Below are 23,439 nucleotides of genomic sequence, written 5' to 3'. Positions count from 1 at the left end.
TGACAATTATCAGCAAATTGCAGAAGCCACAGTTAGAGAGGCTCAGGGAATTTATGCAGTTCTCTCTCAGTATCGTATATGTATATTTCACCATTAGAATCAGCTCTTTAAGAACAAAAATTTCAATTAACCGAGCAGATTCCAATTTGCCACACATTGAGCGGCGGTTCATGTCTGGCTGCAGTGTGTGTTGAGTCGAAGCACGTGTTAAGGTGAAGTGTGTGTTGAGCTGCAGTGTGTGTTGGGCCGCAGTGTGTGTTAAGGTGAAGTGTGTGTTGAGCTGCAGTGTGTGTTGAGTCGAAGCACGTGTTAAGGTGAAGTGTGTGTTGAGCTGCAGTGTGTGTTGGGCCGCAGTGTGTGTTAAGGTGAAGTGTGTGTTGAGCTGCAGTGTGTGTTGGGCCGCAGTGTGTGTTAAGGTGAAGTGTGTGTTGAGCTGCAGTGTGTGTTGAGCCGTAGCACGTGTTAAGGTGAAGTGTGTGTTGAGCTGCAGTGTGTGTTGGGCCGCAGTGTGTGTTAAGGTGAAGTGTGTGTTGAGCTGCAGTGTGTTGGGCCGCAGTGTGTGTTAAGGTGAAGTGTGTGTTGAGCTGCAGTGTGTGTTGGGCCGCAGTGTGTGTTAAGCCGCAGTGTGTGTTGGGCCGCAGTGTGTGTTAAGGTGAAGTGTGTGTTGAGCCGCAGTGTATGTTGAGCCGCAGTGTGTGTTAAGGTGAAGTGTGTGTTGAGCTGCAGTGTGTGTTGGGCCGCAGTGTGTGTTAAGGTGAAGTGTGTGTTGAGCCGCAGTGTATGTTGAGCCGCAGTGTGTGTTATGGTGAAGTGTGTGTTGAGCTGCAGAGCGTGTTGGGCCGCAGTGTGTGTTAAGCTGCAGTGTGTGTTGGGCCGCAGAGCATGTTGAGCAGTGTGGGGTGCTGGCGGGGTGACAGCAGACAGCGCTTGGGCCTCATCCTCCCCTCATCACTGTCCTGTGTTTATGCAAAAAGCACAGCATCTGGCATGCTGCTGCTGCACCACACGGCCTCGAGGGCCTGTCCGCACCCCCCCCCCCCAGGTGGCCCGCCGTGGGCATCAGCACGGGGAGGTGAGAGAGCCCCCCGCACGCCGCCGATAGACCGTCCGCGCCGCCGCCATCTGCTGGGCGTCACATTCGCGCGGAGAGGAAACAGCAGCATATGCCGCCATTCGGATAGGTGAGAGCGCACGGGAGCCCGGCTTTCATCTGATCCACTTTGATGAGCCGCGCCGCAGAGCCCATCTGTTTCTCTCCCTTCTTCCTCTCCCCCTCCATTCTTCCCCTCCTCCTGTGATTTTAAAAACGCGCCCCGGCGCCCCGGCGTCCCGGCCGCCCCAGCAGCGCCGTCCCCGCGGTGACGCACAGGAAGCGGGGAGCGCTCCCGCCATCGTCGTCCCGGAGACCGCAGCGCGCTGTCGACAGGACGTCCTGGTAGCGCTGGCGGCCTGTAAAACTCCCGCCGTCCATTTCCCCAGAAAAAAATCACCGGCGGGTCGACTCAGGAAACACCGGCGCTCGTTTCCGAGCTGCGGAGAGATTGGCCGTTTTAAACGAGGTGAGAGCGTTCGCGTCGGGTTTCCTTTCGCGAACGAGACGGAATTCGCCTCACGGATCGCCGCGGCGACGACGGAACACCAGGTGCGTTTCGCTCGGGACGGCCGCGGTAATGCGCGCCTGTTTACAAGTGATTCCTCCGCTTCGTTTCGATAAGCGGAAAAGCTCTGTTCGCGCTCGGGAAAGAAGGGCCCGTCGGGGATTACCTCCTAGCCCCTGCGAATCTGGGGGATTTGTTTTGCGGTTTTAAACAATGACTTCACGGCCGTTTCAGAAGCAAGCCATCCGTGCGCCTAATCGCGATGGGGGGCGGGGGGGGGGAAAGGTTATCGCGCTCGTTTTCACGCGCGAGGCGGCTCCTGTCGCCCGCCCCCCCGCCGCCTGCAGAAACGTTGATACAAAGCGCAGCCGGCGCGGCGTAAAAAAAAAAAAATGGCGTTGCGGAGTCTGTGTCAAAATAGCAATTACACGCCGCCCTGATTCATGAAGAAAAATGCAGACGAGCCCGCGTGGAAATGGATTAGCGGAGTTTCATTACACCGACCCGGGGAATTGAATTTATCTGCTTCCCTGAGCAGGGCACGCTTAGCAGGAGGAGCCCCATCCATCCATCCATCGCACTTAAGGTTTTTTTTGGGGGGGGGGGGGTTAGGGTGGTCTGAATACAGTGTGCAGAACAAATACTTGCGTCGAGTGTTGGGGCGTGTGCATACTCTAATGCTGCTGTGAGAGAGCGGATGGAGGACTGATCTGCTGGGATCTGGTTCGCTGGAGAGCATTATAGGATGTGATCTGGCAGAGTCCCTAATGTTGTGGGATGGGTGCTGCTCAAAGATGAGGGTGATTACCCATCCAGGTGTGAGATACTTCCAGCCTCGTGGTTGAAGCCTCCCTCATTAGTTTTGGTGGATAAAGTGTTTTGAGGTTCAAGAGCACCCATTAGTTCTGCTCAGTGGCGCCGTAAGGAGGAGAAATGTTAGGACGATTCCAAAGATTGACAGGGGTCCTCCAAAAATATTAGAAAATAGGATCTTCTGGGGTGGTGGGGCCCAATGTAAGATCTTTTCATGGGGCCTAAAATCCCTGGTGGTGCCCCTGGCTCTACTCCACTCTTTGGACTCCCTACTTGCTACTGATGTTTTTCCACTTCTCCTTAGCGTAGTGTTTGAGATGTCACACAGAACGCTACCGTTAATTCCCAACAGATATTTTCCAAAAACTGAATAGTTGATACATTCACAAAAGACTTAATTAAACCAATCTAATGCTTCCTCAGCACCTTAATCTAGCAATAGCAGCATTGGGTTGTAATTTAATTGAGATTTAATATTTGTAAAAGGAGAAATGGTGACCTGTAGATTCAATCAGAGTGGATTGTCTGCAGTGGCAGGAGGAAGGAATCTGAGGACAGAGACGAAGATTCAGAAAGACCGCAGTTGTTCTGCAGGCTCCGTCGGCGTTTAATAGTCACGTCCATCACGGCTCACGAAAAGGAGAGAGTCTCTCTCTCCATCCCCAGCGGCTCGCTGAGCGTCTGTACCGCCTGGTTTCCCCCGACGCCACTCAAAACGCACAGCGTGACAAACAACGCGGCGGAGTCGACGGTCGTGTAAAAATCCTTGTCTTCGCTGATATTTCTTGCAGCTGGAGACCACCGAAGCCAGTCAACAGATACGAGGCGATGACCTCATCAAACATGTGACGGGAGGGGGGGGCTGATTTAACCTTTAACCCCCTGCTCACAGCATCACCCCGTATATGCCGCAACAAACAGCCTCTCGTTTAGCCCCTCAGACCCCCCGTGGAAACGATCTCTGCGGAGACGGGGCTGTCGGTCCGATAAAGCGACGCGACGTAAAAAACCGCGAGTCGCCGGGGCGTTCGTTACCGCCGCTAATTAAAGCCCCCCGACCCCCCCCCGGGCGTCGAGGAGGACACACGCGCCGCTGATTTCATTTCACCCCGGGTTTAGGAGACGGTTAAAAAATGTTTTCATTTACGCGGGAGAGGCTGCGGCTCATTTGAAACGGCGCTCGTAAAAAAGGGAAAAGCCCAGCCGCCGCCGCCGCAGCGTGGTCTTCATCACTTCAGGAACGGGGACGATTCGCAATTGTCTGTCTCCGGTTAGCAATTCAAACGACCGAAACGGCAGTTATGGCCTCTTTCATGTTTCCGGCGTGTTCCGCCGCCGCCGACGCCGCCGGTGCCCGGTCGCTCTGACGCGAGGGAGGCGGACGTAAATGTTTTAAAAGGATATGAAAGTGTAACGGCGAGAGATTAATACCGGCTCTCCGGTCGAGGACGCCGGGCTGTTTTACATCCTCCCCCCCACACTCCCCCTTCTCAGTCTGTAAATTATAAAAGGCGCTTGTGTGACTGCGCGTCCGCTCGAGGGTGTGGGGGAATCGCATTATCACTCTCGGGCCCGTAATCAATTGTGTCTGTAAGATGGCGGCGGCGGCGGCGGCGGGGCGGGGAGCGGCGAGCAGTTACCGAGCCCCCTGGGGTAACATCCCGGCGATCCGTCTCCTTGCCGTGTCCCCCCCGCCGAATTATTCTTGGAGAAACCGCTCTCGCGCGAGGCTCCGCCGCACCGGCGGTTGTGAGCGGCCGAATGTGACCGGCCCTCTGTGGAAAGAGCCTTTTCGGATTTCAACAGAGCGTCGCGCCAGAAGTCTCTCTCTCGAAAGTCGTCTCCATTAGGCCGGCCGACATCTTGCGCATTTCCTGTAAACCCCAGCCGGCGTTAGATTTCGCATTTCGGATCTTTTTGTCCACTCCAAAATGCCTTTCCTCATAACTGACAACTCACTACCATAACAGGTTAGCGTACCGGTTGCAATATTCCACGAGGGAGTTCAATAGGTATGCACCTTTACACCCCGCTCAATTGTGGCAACAAATGGGTAAATGGTATGCATTTACTGCATGGACAGCAATTATATAGCACTTTTTCCATCAACTATGGCTACACAGAGCACTTTACAATGAATACCTCTCATTCACCCATTCACTAACACACACACCAACAGTGAAAAGGCAGCCGTGCAAGGCGCCAGCCAGCTCATCGAGAGCACTTACGGGTTAAGGGTCACGCTCAAGGATAGTATGATACAAGGATACTACGGGCCAGGAATCGGCAACTCCCCCCGATTGCCAGAACTCCCTACCTCCTGAGCTAATGTTGCCCCTGAGTTTCGTTACTTCTTGTGAAGTCTGAGGTCACAGAGTGAAGATTGTCCAAGTAGCAACCAGATGGGCAACTCCATATTGAAAGACTGAAAGTGTTTTGTGCCAAGTGTTTTGATTCGCCGCCTCCTGCCTAATGCTCATGAAGGAGCATGGGAAAGAATGGTTGCGCATCTATAGCGAAAAAACGCAGCACCACATCCAGCACGGGGGTCAAATGCAAAGCTCCTGGAGAGAGGTAGTGCAGAGGACAGAAGGAATAACCAGAGCATCTCTGCTGCGAGTCTCATCAGGGGAGCGGATCGTGAATCCCTTCCCAGAGATTTGCCTGCTCATGTTGCATAAAAGCTGATAAGCAGTCTGATAAAAAAAAAAGTCCTTCGTGCTCAGCACAAATCAGCTGTCGGCCTGTAAAAACGCATAGCTACAGCAGCTAAAAATACTGCGGCTTTGCAGATGACTGTGTCCACAGAGAGAGACACGCTGTAAGCCACAGATTACCGTGGCTTACATTATACTGTGTAATTACTGTAGCAGAATTTGGAACTGGAAAGTGGGTTTTCGATGAGAGAATCAGCAAGGCAACGAGGCAAAACAAAGCACGCGAAAAATGCTCGAAGGAGATTAACGGCGTGGAGGTTTATGATTTTGCACACGGCGAAAACGCTCAGCCTTGATTAAACCGTAACGAGAGTTCATACGAGTCCAACAGGGATCAACCGATTTATCATTGGACGTTTCAGTGTGCGGGGAAGGCCGTTTACGGGGGGAAACGGTCCGGCTCGAAGGTTCAGTCACAGTGCGTCCGCTGATGGAGGCTTCCCCAGCCGGTCCCGTAACGCAATCTGCAAGACAGATTGCGGCAGGTGCCGGGACACGGCGGCGAAACGCTGATTGTTTTAGCGCACCTTCCTCTTCCATCATCCGAGAAGCCGCTGTGAAACGACCCTTTGCCCTCCGTCGCCGCAGCCTTCACTCCACGGGTAAGGCGAGACGGTGAAAGTGGTTTTACAGTGAGGAGGAGGAGGAGGAGGAGGCGGCCCATACGCTCAACAGCTGTTAAAGACCTGGGCTCTTTTCCACAGGGCCAGACCTGGCCTCAGAGCTCTCTCTCTCTCCCTCTCTCTCTCTCTCTCTCTCTCCTGGACTCTCACAGACTCAGTGTTCATCGCCGCACCGCTCGCGCCAAAGCTAGCAGATAATTTCCTTTTATTGTTTTCTCCTGCGTCTGCTACATCAGCCGCCCGGCCTCCAGCGAGTCAATCTCATTTTGCCTCCCACCGACGCAGGGCGAACTGCAGCTGTCGGGTCCAGGAGCATCCCATAATTTACGGTCGGAAGCGCGAATTACCCGTCGCGCCCGGCGACGGCCCGCGTTCCTGTCAGGCCGCGTCCGCGTCGCCGTGAAATCGGTTTTCCGCTAACTCGATAAGAGCGGTCGGCTGTGTGGTTTTAGTTAGCCTGTGCCGCGTCGCGCGTTAGATGGATCACGGGGCACACTGCCTCAGCACTTAGGCCTCTATGTGCTGCAGGGGCAGAGAGCTGCACCCAAGGCCCAGCAGGCCCCCCTCTGTCTAGCAGAGGGATGGTTGGGCCAGGGTGGGCCATGACCACCTCCTAAATAGTATCCAGGCCCAGCCCATTTATCTTGGCTGAACCACCATGCCCAATTCAGAATGCCCACCTAAGTAGTTCTGGCACACCTAGTTCTGCGCAAACTCAACTGTATGAATGTTTATGGCCACGGTGCTGCAGTCTGGGGCCTGATTTTGTGTTTCAGAGCCATTCTGCACTACACCACATCTGGGTTCTCTCTGCCCAATGCCCAGACGCACAAGAACACCACCAGGCACGTCGTTTTGACACCGGTCTGGTTCTCACCGGGACCAGACTGTAATGCTGCACCCAAAGCCTTGTTTTGTGTTCTAAAGCAGGGGTTCTCAACCTTGGTCCTGGAAGGCCACAGGGTCTGTCAAGTCTCCGTTGGAATTTGGCACCAAACTTATCAATTCAGAAGTTTATTACAAGTTATACTTCATCATACCTGATTTCTTGGGTCTGTATTATTGTGCATTTTAAGATGAATAGCAGACGCTTCAGGACCAGGTTTGAGAAGGCCTATTCTACACCGAACCAGAGAGGAGAAAGCCTTCACGTGAAGACAGACATGCTTTTTCATCACTTCTGTCTGTCAGCTGGTCTAAGTTAGAGTACCTTTTTATGCTTTAGAGGCACAACAGAAATAGTTTAAATAACTGGGACCAAAGGGAGCCTCTGAATTGGCAGCCATGTTCATTCCAAACTCCCGTTCAGTGCATTGCAAACGAACAAAAGCGGATGACTCAAAGAGGAAAGAAGCAACATTGCGGCTCTGAAGGACTTTAGAAGAAGTGTGTGAACATCCATTCACCAGAATGTCTCGCATACTTTCTGCCTGCCCGGGGTCCCCTTCATCACGATAAGTCGCAAAGCTCTGAATTACGTCTGCCGTTGAAGCAGAGAGAGGCTGAAGATGCCTGCTCTACATTCAGGGACAGGGACACACCATTGAAGCAGAGAGAGGCTGAAGATGCCTGCTCTACATTCAGGGACAGGGACACGCCATTGAAGTGGAGAGGGGCTGAAGATGCCTGCTCTACATTCAGGGGCAGGGACACCCCATTGAAGCAGAGAGGAGCTGAAGATGCCTGCTCTACATTCAGGGACAGAGACACCCCATTGAAGCAGAGAGAGGCTGAAGATGCCTGCTCTACATTCAGGGGCAGGGACACACCATTGAAGCAGAGAGAGGCTGAAGATGCCTGCTCTACATTCAGGGGCAGGGACACACCATTGAAGCAGAGAGAGGCTGAAGATGCCTGCTCTACATTCAGGGGAAGGGGACCCATTGAGCAGGAGCGAAAGTGCCTACTAGGACGAGACCATTGAAGCAGAGGCTGAAGAGCTGCTCTACATTCAGGGACAGAGACACCCATTGAAGCAAGGAGCTGGAGATGTCTGCTCTACATTAGGGCAGGGACACGCATGAGCAGGAGAGGCTGAAGATGCCTGCTCTAATTCAGGGGCAGGACACGCATGGCCGCGCCAGTCGCTCTGACAGTTATCCAGCTGTTTATGGCCGATAAGTCTGAGGCGGCGCCCGAGCGGCACGCGAGCGATCGGCCGGCCCCCTCGAAAGACGGCCACTCCCCCCTGGGGCGCCGCGCAGGCGGCCGTGCGTCGGCACGGTAACCCAATAACGGGCAGACAGCCGCTCGGCGCGTTTCCCGCTCGCCGCGCCGACGGAACACGGAGGTGTCCTCAAAATGGCGCTCGTGTGTCATCGTAACGCGGCGTTTTAGAGGTCCTCCGAGAACGCTTTTCATAAACCGAGACACGTCTTCCCTTCTGTGCGCCTGAATCGCGTTTTGTGGGGAAATATTGCGTAAACCTGTGCCTGTTTATAGCTCCCAAAACACGTCTGTTTAGATCAAGGGGGGGCGTAACCGTGGTCCCAGAGGGCCGATTTGTGAGGTTGGTCTGGTTCCAGCCATTATTCTGCCTTAACGCAGACCGCATACAGAATCTGGCTTCACTCCTACAACGGATGACGGTAAAATATCTTCACCGAGCGCACATGTGCAGTCTGCAGCTGTGACTCATGACAAATAAATACTGAGCTAAGTGAATAATTAAGAGCAGAAGATGTAGCGAAATCCCAAAACGAACCGCAAAAAAAGTATTGCCCGCAACAGAAAAAAAAAAAGCTTTTCCATATACATGACTTCACCTGTTTGGGAGCGCATTTCCATGGAGACAGCGCTGCACAAGTCGACAGAGGCGGCACTTTGCCACTCAGCTAAAATAGGATGGCAGTGTCTTAGCGGGGCCCTTTTTTGGCGGTTAGCGGGGATTGGGAACATAATATTTCACAGATGAGTGCACCTGCTCCTTACCCCGCCAGGCGGGGAGAGGATTTCACGCCCGAAATGCCAGCAGCGGCAAAGCATGGATCGATCCCAACGGGAAGCGTTTTGTAGGAAATAGTTTCGCTTCTTATCGGCTCAAACCATCGCTGGTCTTTTCATAGCACAACTCCATTTCACCATTTGTCATTCTATTTTCTTTTCAAAAGAAACTTCGACTTCTCACGCTGAGTTCTGTGCTGGCTAGTTTACTTGAGTTTACTTGGTTTCCGTTTTGCGTTTCTCCCATGCAGATGTGTGACAAATGGAAAAAGTGGATATTCTGAAGTTTACAGTAACAGTTCCCAACTTCCCATACTATAAGAACAGTATGTAGTATGTATATATACACTATATGACCAAAAGTATCTGGACACCCCTTGGTCTGGGGCAGTGTTACATGGTTTGGGCTAGACCCCTGAATGCTACAGCATGTGATCACACACAATCACATTCTAGACAATTCTGTGCTTCCCCAAAAGACTGAAGAGTGCCCTTTCCCGTGTCAGCAAGACAATGCCCCCAGGCACACAGCGAGGTCCATTTCGAAATGGTTTTGTCAAGAATGGTGAGGAAGAACTTGACAGGCTCAGAGCTCTGACCTCAACTGCATCCAACACCTTTGGGATCGATTGGAAAGCCAACTGCGAGCCAGGCCTAATTGCCCTACCTCACTAATGCTCTTCTGGCTGAATGAAAGCAAATCCTTGCAGCAATGCTCCAACATCTAGTATAAACCCTTCCCAGAAGATTGGAGGTTGTTACAGCAGCAAAGGGTGGATCAACTCCAAATGAATGCCCATAATTTTGGATGAGATGCTGGAGGTCAGGTGTCCACATACTTTTGGCCATGCAGTGTGTCTATATATATATATATAACGAAAAGAAGCCAATGTGAAATACTACTCTCCTTATCATTGGATGTTTGTTCAAATCCACTCCTTTCAATGAAGCCCAGAGTTTTGTTGCTCATTTTCACCAGGATATGACAAGCAGCCCAAAGCGAAAGGTCAGCTAGAGGGTCGATGGAGGCACATTTACATGTGTTCACACACGTCTGACATGCCTTTGAGGTGACGCTGAGAAGTGCCATGTTCTGTGTGCGTGTGGGGGAGGGGGGCTACCTCACTCCTACTCTGACCAGCAGTCGGGACCATCTATTCCCACAGAGGTCAGAGAAGGACAACCCAAATAACCCCGCTCCTTCTCTCCGTCGAGCTCCGCGAACGTTCCCCTGCGTTCCCAAAAATAATTATGCTAATGCGGCATCACCTAATTAAGTGTCACTCACAGAGGAATATCAGACAGCGGCATCTTTAGTGATGAAATCAATCTGCGCTGTAAGCCTGCCGGCAACAAACACTGGATTACAGTCGCTGATGATAATCAGAAACCATAATTGCTTTTTAAATCACAATGTTAATGACAAGATCTTGATGTAGTGCATTGTAATTAAGCTATTAATATGGATATCGTTTCAGAATCGGGAGCCATCTGTCGCGGCAGGAAACAAATGGAAAGTTTCCACCCGGGAATTGTCGTTTTTTAGGGTCCCGGGTTTTTAGGACGAGCGGTTTTGATTCCCAGTGTCTCCGTGCAAACGAGGACGACGGGTCCTCTGAGGGTCACACAGGCACTGGGAGAGGGCGGGGACGTGACACCTGTACCGTGCGTGTGATGTGTGTGTGTGTGCGCGCGCGCATGAGTGTGAGAGTGTGGTGTATGTGTGCATGAGTATGATTTGAGTGCATGTGGTGTGTGTGATGTGTGAGTGTGTGTGCGCGTGTGGTGTGTGTGTGCGTGTGCGTCCATGCATGCGCGTGTGTGTGTGTGCATCTGTGAGGACAGAGCAGCCAAAGGCCAAGCAGGACTCAGTCACTCTTCAGGGAGTGGCACAGCTGAATCCACAGTTTCACAATCTGACCAGAAACAACCCAGATCCTGTTCATACTGGTCCCTTACAGTCACCTTTCCGTTTTCTGTGATCCCACTATTTTACACTAAACTTAAATAAAACAGACAGAACCAATCATCAACTCAGGGAAGAGCAGCTCTACTTAGAAAAGAGAGCTCATGTCTTCTTTTCCTCCCCTTGCCAGTATAGCATTCAGCACACTTTCCCTCAGTTGGGGGGTTAGGTGAACAGCTGTTGGGGGGGATGACACAGACGTGAGTGGTTGTGGTCTAAGCCCTGGCTTTTCAACAGGGGGTCAACGGACCCCTGGGGGTTCTTGGAAGTATTGTAGGGGGTCCCTCCATTGGAAAAGGTTGAAAACGCTTGGTCTAAGCTATACTTGTCCCATATTTTCAGACACTGCTGTGCCATTTTGTCCCTATTCCTTCTTAACTCACAGTTGTTACATTATGTGTCCTGTCCCTTAGTAACTCATTGGGTAGCAAATACATTACAAACACACTGTGCTATTCAGAGCCATAGATTTCACCACCTAGCACTGGCTTAAATTATGCATGACTTGAGAAAGCTCCTTTGGTCTGTGCATCAGAACTCACGCAGAAGGCTCTCTCATTTTCAAGGTTTGCTTCAAAATTTCCTTATTTCCTTTCTTCACGGCCAACTTTCCCGGAGTATTCAAGGAGGCAGAAAAATAGGGCATTACAGAAATAGTCATTTCGCCCGACTACTTCCGACTCTTCCACTGCCCCGTCTAACGCGCTCGGAAAAGGCTCACAAAAGAACACCGCGCCTGCCTCTTACAGATCCATCCCTCCTGCGCATCCGAGCAGCACCGGCTGTTTGTTACCGCCGCGTTCGGAGAACGAAGAACACACAAAGAGAAGGCCCCCAGGGCACGGCGGGTGATCACACAACATCCGCTCGCTCCGGCGCGACGTCTTCATCCGTCCGTTTGAGGAGAAGCTGCGTGACTCCCCCCCCCTCTGTTGGGTCATTCAGCACAGTTTGTCCCGATCAAACATGCTTCGTGTGGCAGATTTGCGGGGGGGGGCGGGTGGTTGGGGTGGAAGGAGGGGGGGGGGGGTCACCAGGATGAGAGCAGGTACACGGGCCTTAATCTCCCCGCCGTGAGCGCAGCCCTTCCTGGGTAAGAGCCTCACTGCGATCCCCAGGCTCCTGGGCCTCCCGGATCTCATTATCCCTGTCAGAGAACAGACTCGCTCGGCGTTCAAACGCTTTTGCGAAGCTATGGTACGGTTGTAAATGTATCCGGGGGAATATATTAGCATGTCAATGAGTTGCCGTAACAAAAAAAAAAAAAGAAAAAAAAAGAAAAAGAAACGCGTGTACAGCTTTTGCGGGACGCAGACGTTCTTTTCCTCCCTCGCTCTGAAACTGATCCTCCCAGTGAAATGTAAATCTAAATGAGCTGGAGGGCTCCACTAAAGCACAGTCAAAACCCTCCAGGAGGCAAATTTATACATCACTGCTCTCGTATTTAAGTGAGGGACGCACCCGACTCGACTCCTCGCTGCAGCGGAAGCTGTGGTGGTGCTCTCTCAGAGAAGAGAAGAGACATGCATGCGCTAACACACACACGCACGCATGCACGCACGCACGCGCATACCTCCCAGATTTCAGTTATCTGCTCACTATCAATATTCCAGCTATTGGAAGGACCCCAAATCAACCACAGCTTGTGGTTAACTGCTTTGCAATGAGAAGGGCAAGCACACACTTTCAGGTTGTCAGGGGAGAAAATAAAAAAATTAAAAACTAGAACTGACAAAGACATCTTTCTGTGGAGCCCCAGCTCCAGGGCACGCGCTCTCTCTTAGAGGCCCAGGGAGAGCCGTTCTCCTGGGGCCACACCCCGAAAACTCCCCCCAGCGGCCTCCAGGAAGGGCCCGGGTGCTCGTCCCAGGCCCCGGCACTCACGTGGGGAGTCCCAGGCACCTCCGGCTCCCTGCATGAGGGGAATGGGGAACGAGCGAACAGCTAAGCCATCTGAGACAGGGCTCCATTCTCACCTCATTCTACCACACCGCTGGCTAAAAAAAAAAAAAAAAAAAAATCAGCTTTTCTCCCAAAATATAACCGCTTCATCTTTCTGTTTTTTTTTCCGTTTTTTTTAAAAAGTCTTATTTGTTTTTAAAACTAGAGTAAGGATTGAGGAGGCAACACATTTAACCAAAGCCCAAGTGATTTACGTAGCCTATTTGCAGTGGGACCAAAAAAAAAACTTTTCCAGTGCTACTAAAGCATTTGATTGGCTCTTCTCATTTGCACAAAAAAACTTGCCAAGAACACTACAGGGGAAAACGTTTCAAATTTGTCTCCCTTCGTCTGCCAAGACGGCGTATCTCTCCCCGTCTAAATCCCAGACTTTTTACCTGCCGAAACCCTTCGAGGAGCGTCTTTTTTTCTTCTTTTTTTTGAGTAATTAATTGGCAAGCTGATATACACCCCCTCAGAGCAGAGGAGTCTGAGGAAACGCAACACGTTTCATCTTCCCTCCGCGTTCTTCATCTGTTGTAATTAATCGCGTCTTTAAAAGAACAAAATGTAAATACGCCGCAGACAAACTGCCAATTAATTCCCCGTCCGTTCGTTTGCGAGTCCTTTCCGCCGACCGCGAGGGCTTCAATTAAAAGTTTGGAAGCAGTTTTTAAAAAGCTTTTAATGGCGACACTTTGCTGACACCCCGCGTCATGGAAAAAAAAAACACGTCAGAAAAGTAAATGCTGCTCCAAGAGTTTTTTTTTTTTTTTTTTCTGCGATTGAGACAGAATAAGGGATAAAAGTGTGTCTGTAAATATGGACTGAGCCCCTTCCCTCGAATTTCCCCCCCCCCTGCCCAGCTCGGAGCTGACAGGGTGATCGATTTCGGCTCAGCAGGGTCAACGTGCCGAGCCAAACTGTGAACCGCGGACGCCGACTGTGAGTCCTCCTCTCCCCGCTAATCCCGCTCTCTTTAGAGGCCGTGACAGGTGTCCAGGCCTGGGGACCCTGTAATAATGTGGAAGTGGCATCTCCCAGTCAGAGTGTAATTATCTCCGCTCTCCTCCTCCCTCCTCCCACCCCCAGGATGTGCGCTGCGGGGCTGGATGACACAGACAGGCTCCAGGGCCGGGGGGGGGGGGGAGGGTACACTGCCCACCTCCTCTGCCAGGGAAATAATGAGTGGGAGAGGCACTGTGCCCATTCCTGCCAAACCTGCCCATGTGCCCCACACACACACACACACATACACAAAGCCATACACACACACACACACACACACACACAGATACACAAAGCCATACACACACATGCACAGAGGAACACACATACACACACACGCAGAGAAATGTGTGCATGCACACACACACACTCTCTCTCTCACACACAAGCAGAGAAACAAATGCACGAACACACACACACAAGCAGAGAAACACATGCACGGACACACACACACACACTCTCTCTCTCACACACATGCACAAACACAATTTCTCTCTCTCACACACACATACACACACACACCTCCACTGCCCATTCTCTCAGCTGTCTGCCGATCAGCTCAGCCACGTACCACGCCAGTGCCAGGGCACCCACTGATCGCCATGACACCCGAGCGCACACGGTGACAGGCTAGACAATGGCGGAAGCCCGAGGGCTCGGCCTCACCCGTCACCCGTCACCGCATTCAGCCGGCCAGCCCCCAGGGAGCCAAAGCACTGGCAACAAGCGGCTTCGAGGCGACTAATGCCAGTGATGCTTCTCAAAAGTTTCCTGAAAAGAACAGCAGCGCTTTGCAGCTTCTGAGGAGAAACGCACAGCGTCCAATGTGTGATGGAGGTTCTCTCTCCTCAGGATGACTGTATGGACTATACCAAAAATAAAAAATTTTTAAAAATTAACTTTTGCTTCGGTTTCTATTTGCCATAATCTCAAGTGCATACTCCTGTGGAACACGCCCATTTTCAACAGTTTCTCAAGCAAGGCTGGGGGGGGACTCTATCTGTAGGTTTTTCTAAGCAGTTACCCTGCATACATTAACACAAGTCTATTTGTAGCTTAGGGCTAAGACCACAGTAAAAAAAATAAAAAAATAAAATTATGAAGAGATATGTTGAGCTATCATTAAATAAAATTCAAATGAGAGATCAGGCACATGTTTGAGCTAATTAAATAAGAACAGAAGTTGGCATTGACTAGATATGGTTCTTCTTGCCCACCTCTGCTTTACAGCACCACTAGATGTCTGCCTGCCCAGTGCCAGTGTCCTTACCAGCTGAGCAGTCCCTCAAGGGAATCTCCATAAGGGGACAAGTAGACATGAGCTAGAGCTAAATTCTCTACAGATAAAGAAGTATTTTTTTTAAACAGTGCTGTTAACTGCTTGCCAGCTCATGTCTCTCGGTCAAGTAAATTATGTCAGAGTCTCTCAGACAGCTCAAGCCCAGGTTTGATGGGGTGTTAAATATTCCAGCCTGTAGCTAAATGACCAAAGATAGGCCGAACGACCTGGTTTTGTCACTGTGTTATTCTCATATGTGACTCCCGCCAAAAGGATCTTCTCAGCAGCCGATTCCAGAAGGACGGCAGGCTGCTCCACCTTGGATCCCCCGATGATGTCATCGGCTGAACGTACGGAGCGTCGTGGAATTCGCACCATGGCAACGGCTCTGAGGCCACCGAGGCTTAGCTGCTCTGCTCAGATCTCCTCGTTTTTCGAATTAACCCCGACAGCCTGCGGGCAACCGACAACTCTCCTGCTCTCTGAACCTCCTTCGGGGAAAGGGGGGTGTAAAAATAGCAGCAGGTTGCAATTTGAGTCAGCGCGCCTGTGCTCCGGGCGTCGTCCGCGAATCGTACCCTTCTGCTGGTTTACATTCCGGTCCTCGGGTTTATCTGGCAAACATCAATATGTCATCGCTTACCGCCGGTGGCTTCGAACTTTTCCATTCCTGAGCAACCCAGCAATCTATTCAACTCGAGCTTCACGGGCTCAAAGAGCACTTTATGTGCGGAGGCCAGAAAACTAAAGAGGGGAAGCAGCGTTCGCCGATCGGCTGCTGGAAAAGGGAATAATAAAAACATTGGACGCACTTGGGGCTTGACACTCACCTGTCAGTTAATTTGCACTTTGGAAGAATAACAACCAATTAAAAGCGGTGAAAGAGCACTTAGATTAGAATGCGGGTGTCGGTGATGAGACGGGATGAAGTGGCGTCTTGCCTTTAAGGGCTAAGTGGGGGGGTGGGGGTGGGGGTGGGGGGGGTTAAACACTCGTCTGGCTTTTTTTGGGGCGGAAACGGGAGCCGGCGAGACTAACGCGGACCGGCGAAGAGGCGCTCCTGTCTCGCTCAGAGCTCGGGCTGCTGTCTGGCTGAACACGCAGGCCCGAGCGCCCGGGTCCAAGTTCCCTGCGCAAGGGCCTCCCAGAATTCAGTGCCAAAAGCAATAACGGCGTTAACCGTCTCCTGTTCCCACAGGCAGAGGAAACGGATCCCAGGCCGTACGGTTCCCCTTTATCTGGCCCGTGAGAGGAGACACGGGTCATCCGTTTGGGCATCCATTACCCCACGCAGCCAGGTGTGGAAACGCTCCACTACGAGCCTAATTATCTCTTGATTACATTACATTTATTTAGCAGAAGACGCTTTCATCCAATGCGACGTACAAAAGAGCACATCATGGTCACTGGAACAACTACAAAACACGGGTTCGATAAGGTACAACGCTCATTTCATCGCTTGGACCCGGTAAACCGCTCCGGGATTGGCCTGTGCTCACGGGCCCCCGTGGATCGCCAAGGCCAGACCTGACAGCGCACGTTACCGTAATCACACACTCTGCCGCCGTTTCCTCGCCAGTGATTCACTGCACATCTGTCTCCCACCAGTCTAGCCCTCACACAAACGAAAACAAAACAAAACCACAGAGGAAGAAGAGTCTGACGAGTTCACTGCAGACTCCAGATCTGGACCGAAGGCTAGGACACTGAGCCTGCGAATGCTGATCCGCTGGCTGCTGCTGATCTTGGACCAACGCACACGGTCCTTATTCCCCCAGTTCTATAAACATTAACAACTCCGGTTCTGACTCGAAGCCAGACTCTTAAGTTTCACCGACACGTGTTAAAACAACCTGACGTAATGCGGCGCAACCTCTCTGTATGAATGATGAAATGTATTTTACCTCTGAATGGATTGCTCCGAGGCAAAAGAACATTGAATTTGGCTCTAAGAATCTGTAAATAGACTAATTGAGTTATACTCCAAAGCACTGGCAGGAGGATTTGTAATGCAGCGTTTTCAGACGTTATGAAAACTGCTAAGCCACCACTCTTTCCATTCCCTCTCTTTTCTTATGTGGCAGTTTGTTTGACAGGCAAGTGTTTTCAAGATTCAGCAGAAATGGGGATGGAGATCAGGTCTTACTAGTCTATAAAGTGTAGCAAACAACAATTCTGTCATTTTACAGTCACCAAGGTTCAATTTAATTTTTATTTGATCCAATGGGAAGCATTGCTCATGTCCAATCAACAATGGTATTGGGCATTTTCATTATCCCCACATGAAGTGATATGTAGATCGCAGTATCAAATGAAAATGGCTATTATTTCTGTTTTCATTTCAGCATAGGGATGTTGTGGAAACACAGAAACGCAGAAATCGAACATAATGAAGACTAGTCTAACTTCAAAAAATTCATTTGAGAGCTTTACACTGGCGAGCCAGGCTGCGCTGTATTTACAAAGTGCCCAGAGATGCCCAGTTAATCTTCATTCGGAGAATAATAATAAAACATAAAACCATAAATAATGCAAAATTCTGTTTGTAACACAACCGTAAAACACACCAGATCCTTATACCACGCTTCCAGGGGAAACGATACAAAAAAAAGAAGAAGTCAATTTTGAAAGGTGCTTAAACATTCCCGAGCTTTGGGTAAAAAACAAAGCAGTTATGTGATCTCCTCCAGCATGCCAGGGGCTTCTTTCATGGCATCTGTGAGTTACAGCACAATAAAGCCTAACTGTGTGGAGGGGACTGGATTTATACGCCTCAGAAGTGCATTCATACGCAGGAGACAGGAAAAGCGGGGGGGGGGGTTCTCAAACTCCTAATGGGCTCACATTAACACCAGTAGCACAAAACAGTAAACGCATGTCATATAGTCTGTCTTTAAAAACATAAGTAGAAAACCATGCAATATAATTTTTTTTTTATCGACTACGTTAATCTACAGAGCATAGCTATTTGTCTGGAAAATGCTCTTGTCCAAGGTGAAGGTGGCTGTGCTTTAAGGTCACGCTGTATTTATGAGACAGATTAGGTCAAACCGTCGAGTAATTCTGTGATTATTTTACAGTAACCATGTAAGCATTATGCAAAAATTATGTACATCCCTCTTACACAGTCCTATATTCGGTACCACAGAAAACCCGCCACGCATAAAATCACCAACATGAATATACGCGTGCAAGTACTGTACTGTGTAATTATTAGATTAGTAAATATGTGTAATCCCATTAAGGGGGATGTTTTCCATGGTTAGCGCGGTGTAACAGGACGCAATGAAAATCAGACGATCCTCGCGGGAAGCTCAGGTGTGACGAATGCTAAATAACCTGACGTGTCCCTTCAAAGGAACTAAGAAAATAAAATAGGCGCTGACCACACACACAGATGTGGAGCAAATGTTATCAGTCCAATGTGTAGCGGAGGGAGAAAAAAAATCAAACAAAAAATAATTTGGTTTACAGATCTGAACCAGCTCACAGCCTGACGTTTTTGGAAAACCTTTCAAGGGACAGCCGAGCCGGTTCTCCCTTGTGTGAGTGCGTCGCCCGAACCCCCCGGTATGTCTCCTAGTAAGATAGCTGCGCGGGTGACATATCTGCCGTGTGACTCCATATTTTCTGCAATGGGAGGCACTCGGGTGAATTACAACTAAATCTTGCGACTACCGTGTAGCAAAAGTGCCCCCGTGTGGTGAGAAGTAAAAGCGCAGAAGAATTATATTATTCGTAAAAACACGTCCCGTTTTTTAATCTCGCGTCTCAGACCGGCAGAGAATTAAAATACGACTCAGCGTGAGGTGCAGACAAATTGATGCGCGCAACCTGAATCTTGAACGCAGCGGCTCAGTCGCATTCACCTGCGGGCTAACATCTCCCAATGGGCTAAGGCCTGGGACTTCCTTTGTATTCTCTCATTTTTTTTTACAGGCTTTTTAGAAAAAGAAAAGAAAAGCACGTGTAGCTGGTACAGGAAGGGTTCAGATGTGGCCGGCGGCCATGCGGTCTCACCCAACCAAAAAGTACCTCTGCAACTCTTCTCCAAGCCCTCTGAGGATCTTATCATTTCCACACTGCCAACAGTCAGATCATTACAGATGATGACATCATCGCCATTTCTGTATATGCATTTAGTGCCCATAGAATCAGCCCACAATGCTCTGGCCTGTTAGCTCCTGCCTTGTTTAAACTCATGCGCTGCGTTCTGAAAGTTTTCACCTCATCCCCCCTCCTCCACCATTGATTATTTCTTTCTCATTCTGTTGTATTGCAAAACTAAATAAATATAAGTATATTGCTTTCCTCTTCTCAATAAGTAACCCACAATGTCAAAATTAAATTAAAAGTATTTTTGTCTTCAGAATTGCATTAAAAATCGCAATCTAAAAATAACTTGTTACACATTCACCCCCTTTGTATCAGCAACCTGAAGTGGGTGATGTGTATTAACTCCCTTGAAGGATTACAGCAAATACGTTATCGAGGTCCGCCAAGGTTGATCTCAAATTAACCTGCGTTCAGCTGCATGATTGTGTAGAATGAATGGAATGGAAATGTAAGAAACTGTCTATAGATCAACAATCTCTTCAACACTTCAAAAGATGTGGCCTCTTTGTCTGAGTGGCTACGGGGCACCATTAACATCATGCCAAGGGTTTACTATGCGACAGTCTCCCGCGACCTTCTGGAGAAGATTTTGCGGTTTGATTGAGACTAAAGTGGAGCTCTTTGGCCTGAAAGCAGAGAGCTATATTTGGTGCAAACTGAACAGTACCCATCACCAAGGTAACAACGTGCCTACCGTCAAGCATGGTGGTGTTAGTATCGTGCTATGGGTTTGCTTTTCAGCAGGAGAGAATGGGATGCTTGTTGCCATCGAGGGCAAGATTAATGGAGCCAAATGTGGGTAAATAATTGAGGAGACCCTGTTTCAGTCAGCATTTAACTTCTAGGGGAAATATTCATGTTCCCAAAGAACAATGGACCATAGCACATGTTAAAAAGTAGAAATAAATGGTCAGTATTCTGGATGGCCAAGCCAAAACCTAGACTAAAAATACCACTGAATATCTACAGTATGACTCGTCATCTGCCAGTGTCCTCAATTAAAATTGCCGGAGTTGGAGCAAACTTTCATGGAATAATGTGTAAATTGTTAACAATTGCCAAATGTAAATGTGCAAAGCTTAAATATATACCCAAGACTGCTGCCGAAGGCCTATATATATTTTTGACCATACTTGGGGTGGGGATGAAAACTTTGGTAAAGGAGAAATGTCTTTCATTTTTGAAAAGATTTTGTTGAAAACATCATTTTTCCATCATAAAGGTGAATTCATTGTGCTGGTGAAGGGGAATACATTTCCATGCATTAAAATATTAAGGAGTACCAGGAACAAATGTGTAAAAAGTTAAAGGGGGTGTATACTTTCCAAAGGCACTGTACCTATGGGAGAATAGCAGGGATGTGTATACCTGGTGTCCTGCAGATGGCAGAGCACATTATTGTACAGCCCTGTCTAGTTAATTTGTGTCTGTATAAATGTATTCATCATGACAGGTTCGTGGTATCCCAGCAACAGTAACTCACTATGTGGGGGGTGGGGGAATGGGAATCATTTGTATTCATTTGAATGCTAGCAACTGGGTCAACGGCCAATCCTAGGTCATTATGTATGAATAAACGGTTCTTAAGAGGGGGGAAAAAAATAACGTTTTAAATATCTAAATTGCATGATGGTTCAATCAGCCTCATGGTGAAGCAAAACCACTTCATTCTCTCTATTAAAATTCATTTTTCTCAGCTCATTTTAATCAATGAACACTTGCCGTCATTCGAGATTCCTTTGTATGCCACCACAGCAGTACTGGGTAACGGTTTATAAAAAAGCTATCAGCTTATTTTATTTTTTTTCTATTGAGCAAGAGACTACTCGTGGGATATTTGAAGTTCACGGCGAACCTCACACTCATTAGTAGTGCATATTTCACTGTTGACTGAACATTCCCTGTCTGTTCCTCCCTCACTCCCCCCTCCCACCCCCTCAGAGAGCTGGAGAGCTCTTACAGAGAGGCGAAGACAGCGGTCCTTTCAGCCACACGAGCTTGTTAACAATGGGTTTGGGGGGGGGGGGGGTCGAGTACAAACACAACTGTGGCGAGTTCCTCCCACCCAGACTGAAGATGAGGACTTAAGCTTCAAGCACGCACAGGAGATAAAGACGTGCCCCCCACCAGAGTGGGGGGTTTTAAGGCTGCTCCCGGCAATGTTGGGCCAAAAGCACCCGTTCTGGGCCTGTGATACACCCTGAGGCCCAGTACTGAATCCTGTCGGCTACAAACGGTGCCTGGCTGCAGCGTCCTAGGTTGACAGAGGAAGGAACAGTCTCATGGGGGGAATTGGGATTTCCATATAAAAAAATTTTTTTTTTTAATTTAAAACGTAAATGAAAAAAATAATTGGGATGTAATTTTCTACAAATATATTACCAGTTGGCAGTCACGGTAGGCACTCAACGATCTTAGTTCAAACGGTAATGAATAAATGACGAAAGTTTTACAGCACATGGAACAAGAACATCACAGGGTTTCTTCACCGTGAAAGCTTAATGACAACCAATGATATAAGCACCCTCCAAAAAGCTGGTGGGTAATGTAGTTTAGGAGATACTTATGGCTAATGTATAAATGTTTCTCCTCCCAGTTCAGCTGCATTAGAGATAAGTTCACAAGGACGGTTAAGTCGCCATTTCAGTTGCTGCACAATTACATGGCCAATATACTGAAGATCCCATCAGGGGAGACGCTGGGGCAGATCAATCTGATAAGATGGCAGAGTTGAGAGATGCTGTTTGAGATATGCAGTCTTTGGCCGGAAGCGAGGAGAGGCTTTCAGCTTAATACATTTCATTATAGAGCTTGATGGCTATTTCAGCAGAAAGCCGATGAATACATCAGCAACATTGGCCTTTTCCTTGGGGAAATCAGATATGAATTTACGTGGGTAAATAAGTTCACTTCTCGCTCCGCACTTTCTACTTTACATTCGACGGGCGTTTCATATACGTTTGAAAATGTGGTTGCCGTCTTAATACTTACAGTAACATTTGGTTTTCTCTAAAATCAATCTCTGCAAGTCCTCAGGGTTGCATTTCAAACAGTCACTTACAGCAATCAAAGGAACATGGATCTCTCACCACTGGAAAGACCATGAGTTCAGCATGATATACCTTTGTGGTCCTTTACAGAAATGGAACATATACAGTATTGAAAATGTATGGATTTTTTTGAAAGCATGCCAAATATGTCATAACACTGCATTTTGAACATGTATTGTTGAAGTGTTGATCTTGATAATGTACACGGGGTGGGGTCAAGGGTCACGATCAAAAGCCCCACAAAGTCAATGCTCACCGTTAGAACATTGAGACACACGGTCTCTGTTCGTTAGCATTCCTCGGGATAAGCGGCTAGTAGACTGACTGATAAGAATAGTTCCCACTGGCCACCAGGCTGCATTTAGCCCACCGCTGTTCTGACGGTAGGCAGCTTCCCGCCGCCCGCTATAAACATCGCGAGGACACCACGTCTCCATCCAGGCAACGGCCTGACTAAACAGGGCTGCTAAATTATTCAGCGACTACAAATGAAGACATTGTGAGGGCACTGGCATCCTCTTCCATCAGCGTGGTACCTGGGCGGCATTTGCGTGAGGAGCACATTCATTAGTCTGGATGCGACACATACCAGGCTCATGAAGATACCAGTGAAAACATTTGTCCTTTTTTCTCCCGTTAACCTAAGCGGACATACGAAATATTGCTTCAAATGACTTCATTCTGGAAACGGGAAGTTTTCTAGCCTAACATGAATGCTGCCGGACAGCTGTCCCTCAGGTAACTCACCTCTGTTGGAAGATTAACCCCTTTGACCAGGGTCATCCCAATCGTTCCTTTGCCTTCGGCGTTCGCGGGCTGTCTGCTTCGTTTATTTATTACTTAATATATTTTTAATAGAATGAAAGAAAAACTAAATCACTGGCAGAATACTCCAACCTCGAAATCCACAGGCTTGTGGAATAAACAGCAACTGTCAGTAAGACACGCAGCGAATAGAAGAGGGCAAAATAGCGTACATCACTGTATCAGAACTTAAAATACCGAAGCAGAACGCCGAAAATCCTTGTTCCTTCGTTTGATTCTCCCACAATAATTAGGAGGCCAATCTAAATCACCTGTGGAAGAGCTGCGTGACGTCACATCAAGAAGCGATAAATAAACAGATGGGAAAGGGTGTGTGTTAGTATAGGCCTATTCCGAATCGTAAGATGGAAGGTTAATTAAATGATTTAACTTACCCTGTCACCACCATACAGAAACAAAAGGTTTATAGATGACTACCTCAAGCAAGCTGACTAGCTTGCCATTTTTGTCAAATTATCTTAATGTTATAGTCCATAAGCTAGACCGAAGTAGCTAGCGATAACAAATCAATAATGGAATAGTCTTGGGGAAGTACTATTGCATTCTATGCATTGTATGAA

General features: G+C 48.9%; 1 protein-coding gene across 1 annotated transcript in view; it reads right to left on the bottom strand.

Moving 5' to 3' along the window:
* auts2a (activator of transcription and developmental regulator AUTS2 a) overlaps positions 1 to 23,112 on the bottom strand; it is a 554,127-nt gene extending 531,015 nt beyond the window's left edge. The window contains 1 exon segment of the mRNA XM_064352323.1: positions 22,802 to 23,112. The gene's annotated coding sequence lies outside the window, so the exon portion shown is untranslated.
* Between the last annotated feature and the right edge of the window lie 327 nt (positions 23,113 to 23,439).

This window comes from Anguilla rostrata, chromosome 9 (genome assembly GCF_018555375.3).
Source record: "Anguilla rostrata isolate EN2019 chromosome 9, ASM1855537v3, whole genome shotgun sequence".
In the NCBI taxonomy this organism is placed as follows: domain Eukaryota; kingdom Metazoa; phylum Chordata; class Actinopteri; order Anguilliformes; family Anguillidae; genus Anguilla; species Anguilla rostrata.
Note: the sequence above shows the minus strand (reverse complement) of the source record. Positions and strands in the feature narration are given on the sequence as shown.